The following is a 3958-nucleotide window of genomic DNA, read 5'->3' on the forward strand; positions in this document are numbered from 1 at the left end:
TATGAAGACAATGATATGCAATGTATTAATTATTGAAACTGTCCTTCTAATTGGTTTAAAAACTGTCTCATTGTTATTTGTTTGTCAATAAAATTAATTTTAAAAAGGCAGAGTTTTGAGGAACAAGCATGGTGATGGATGGTGAGGGTAAGGGACAGTGGTGGAAGCACACAAGCCTTAATCAGGGCGAGGTGTTCAGTAGACACTCACATGGAGTCCATGGAGTAGAGGTTCTCAGTTTAGTGTTCCAGCTTCTGAAATTCAAAATACCTGTCAATAGTTTCTGATACTGCCAGTCCTGCAGTTAACCCACTACTGCTGTGGACTACTGGAATATATTGGATTATTTTGTGGAATTCACACACGTACAATATTTAAATGGCAATGGAATAACCATCTCTGACAAAAGTAAACAAAAGAGGGAGATATAAATGAAGGGGCATTTTGTATCTGTATATACAAAACAGTTAAGACAGATTACACAGCTACTTTCTCTTAGTTCAATAGGAAGAAAAATTTGTGCTAAGAGTGTTTGGACAAGATATGATGTCTGCATCTTGTACTATGAATAACTACTATGAAGAAAACAATGTGCAATGTATTAATTAGGGTAACTGTCTAACTAACCTGTTATGAAACTGTCTCATTACTGGTTCTCAATAAAATTAATAAAAAAAAGATAATGGAAAAAGTTTATGTGGTTGTTTGGAAGAAGTATGTAGTGAAGGATGGCCCACTGTCAGTGAGCCAGAAATTCCTGATATTTTTAGTTTACTACTGATGAGGGAACTGGTGGACCCAGGAAAATAAGATCAGTGGGGTGAATTTGCCAGGTTAAACCTAATTCTCCACATTTGACAGACCAGAAAATATATTACCTAACACCTTCATAAACAAACTGATAGGAGGAGCACCACATCCTGGAGGAGCTCTGCTATTGTCTATCTGAATTTTGGAGACATATTCCTAAGTTAGGTGTGTTACACTTGCTCATTTACCAAATGGCATGAAGAGCTGCTAGATTTGAATGTAGCCCACAACAGAGGGTTGTGTATGCTACTCTGTCACTGAGGCCATACATCCAGCAGATCCACAGGTACTTGATATATCAGTAAAAGACAGTGATTCCATCTGGGGTCTCTGGCAGGCCAGCACCATGAATCACATCAGAGGCCATTAGCAGTTGGGAGCATGTTTCTGCCTCCATCTGCAGACAACTGCACTCTCTTTGGAAAACTACTCACGGTTTGCCCTTGGACCTTCCTTGAGACTCAACAATTGATTGTTGAACATTAGGTCACCATGCAAGATGAGCTTCCCCTCATGAGCTGATACTATCTGGCCATTCACAACATTTGACATGCACAACAGCAGTCCATCATGAAATGGAAGGAGAATATACATCATCAAGCCTGAGCAGGTCCTGAGGACACAATTACAGAAGAAGTTGCCCAGATGCACATGGTTCCTACTCCCACTCTAGTGAATTATTCCCCAGCATGCACTACCAGTTGGTGCTGGCTACCCTGTTATAAGTTCATGGAAACAGAGACCTTGGTTCACAGACTGTTCCGCATGTTTGTGGGCACTGCCTGAAAGTGAACAGTTGCAGCACTGCAGCCCCTTCTTGGAAATTCCCTACAAACAATGCAGAAGAAAATTGTCACAGATGGAGGAACCTCAGGAAGTGTACCTGGTCATATGTTTTGTTTTAAAGAAAAAGTGGCCAGGGTCCAGGGAGATGGCTCAGTGGAATAAGTGCTTCCCTGGCAAGCACAAGGGCCTGAGTTCAATCCCCAGTTCCGCAAAATAAAACAAAAAAAAAAAAAAAAGGTAGTACCTTATTTGGGCTGGTGAGATGACTCAGTGGTCTAAAGCACCTACTTAGAACAAGCTTAGCAAACAACAGGGACCGCGGTTCAATCCCCCAGCGCCACATGCCAGCCAGCCCCGCCCCCTGGTGGGCTGAGCTGGCCACACACACACACACACACACACACACACACACACGCACACGCACACGCACATACAAATAAATAAATAAAATAAAATAAAATAAACAAAGAAAAAGTGGCCAGATAAAGAGCTATGTTCTGATTAACAGGCAGTAGTCAATTATCTCGCCAAAAAGTAAGGGAGCTGGAGGGAACGTGAAGGGAAATTCATTTTTTATATTTTTTGTGTATAGTTTTCCAGACTTAAGCTTTATAAATGAGGTATTTTGATGTACATTTTTGAACTATACTTCCAGCAAGAAAAAAAGACATTTATGTTACATTTATAATCACCTATGTCACTTTATTGGTTTTTAGTTCTGCCAGATCAGAAATTATATTTTCATTGGACATTGATAATAAACCAAACCCAAACACACAAAAAAATTTTATGTCTGGTAATTAACTGAAAGGACATTCCAAAGATTGGCTTCCAGTTCATTACATTGCAAACCTTGTTTCTCCTCCATCAACTACATGGTATCTGCACCAGTTACTACAAGCATGTTGGTTACTGCAGCATACACTCAGCCCTGCTGTCTCGGCATACTGGGAAGCAACAATATTCATGAAAAACATTCTTACTGTAGTAACCTAACTATGTACAGATATGATTTTCAATTGCATAAATAATAGTTCACCAAACAATGCACTGGAAGTATTACATAACGATTTCATGAATGAAAAATTCAACGATGTAGAGTTGCCTAATGAGAGTCACTGGGAGAGAAAAATATTCTCTCAGGCTTTCAAAGAGAATGAATTGGTCAGATAACAGCAGTGACTCATCCAGATGGCTGACAATGACAAAAGAGCTACAAACTGCAGTACAGGGTTTCAGAGTAAGACATGATGGCATTTCACTGACCTTCTCATATACAAAAATTACATTTTGTGTTATATAGTTCTTGCTTTATCTTGGTCTTAACCATCCAGCAGAAAAGTAGAAACATGAAGTATAAAAAGTAAATCCATATTAATATGCTGAGCTGTAAAATGCTCAACTCAACAACTTCTGACATTGCCAGTCAATCAGATAACCCACTACTATTACAGACTACTAGACTATATTGGATTACTTGGCTGAATTCATGCACATGCAATATATGAATGGCAATGGAATACACATCTCTGACAAAAGTAAACAAAAAAGGGGATATAAATGAAGGACCATTTTGTAGTGGAATATATATATATATATATATATATATATATATCCATATATACAAATGGGATAGATATACAGCTACTTTCTCTTAGTTCAATGAGAAGAAAGTTTGAACTAAGTGTTTAGATGAGATATCATGTCTGTATCTTGTACTATGAATGACTACTACAAAGACAACAATATACAATGCATTAATTACTTTAACTGTCCAACTAAACAGTTTGAAAATGTCTCATTGCTACTCGTTTGCCAATAAAATTCATATGCAAAAAAATAAAATATAACCCCATTACTGTTTAAAATCTTCAATGATACTGAAGAGAAAACAATCCTCCCAAATCTTTCCTGGACGCAAGTATTATGCTGATACCAAAACCAGGGAAAGACGCAACTAAAAAAGAGAACTACAGGCCAATTTCCCTCATGAACATATAAGCAAAAATCCTCAATAAAATCCTAGCAAATAGAATAAAGCAAATCATCAAGAAGATTATAAACCATGACCAGGTAGGATTCATCCCAGTGATGCAAGTGTGGTTCAACACATGCAAATTTATAAATGTAATACACTATATCACTACAGACAAATCCAAAAACCACATGATCATCTCAATTGATGAAGGAAACACTTTTGACAAAATCCAACACTCATTCATTTTCAAAGTCTTACAGAACAATGGAATAGATGGCCAATACTTCAATCTGATAAAAAACTTCTATAGAAAGTGATCAATGATGTAGAGTGTGCCTAAAGAGAGTCACATGGAGAGAAACCATTCTCTCAGGCTTTCACAGA

The sequence above is a fragment of the Octodon degus genome, unplaced genomic scaffold (assembly GCF_000260255.1).
Source record: "Octodon degus isolate 3935 unplaced genomic scaffold, OctDeg1.0 scaffold00322, whole genome shotgun sequence".
NCBI classification, from domain to species: domain Eukaryota; kingdom Metazoa; phylum Chordata; class Mammalia; order Rodentia; family Octodontidae; genus Octodon; species Octodon degus.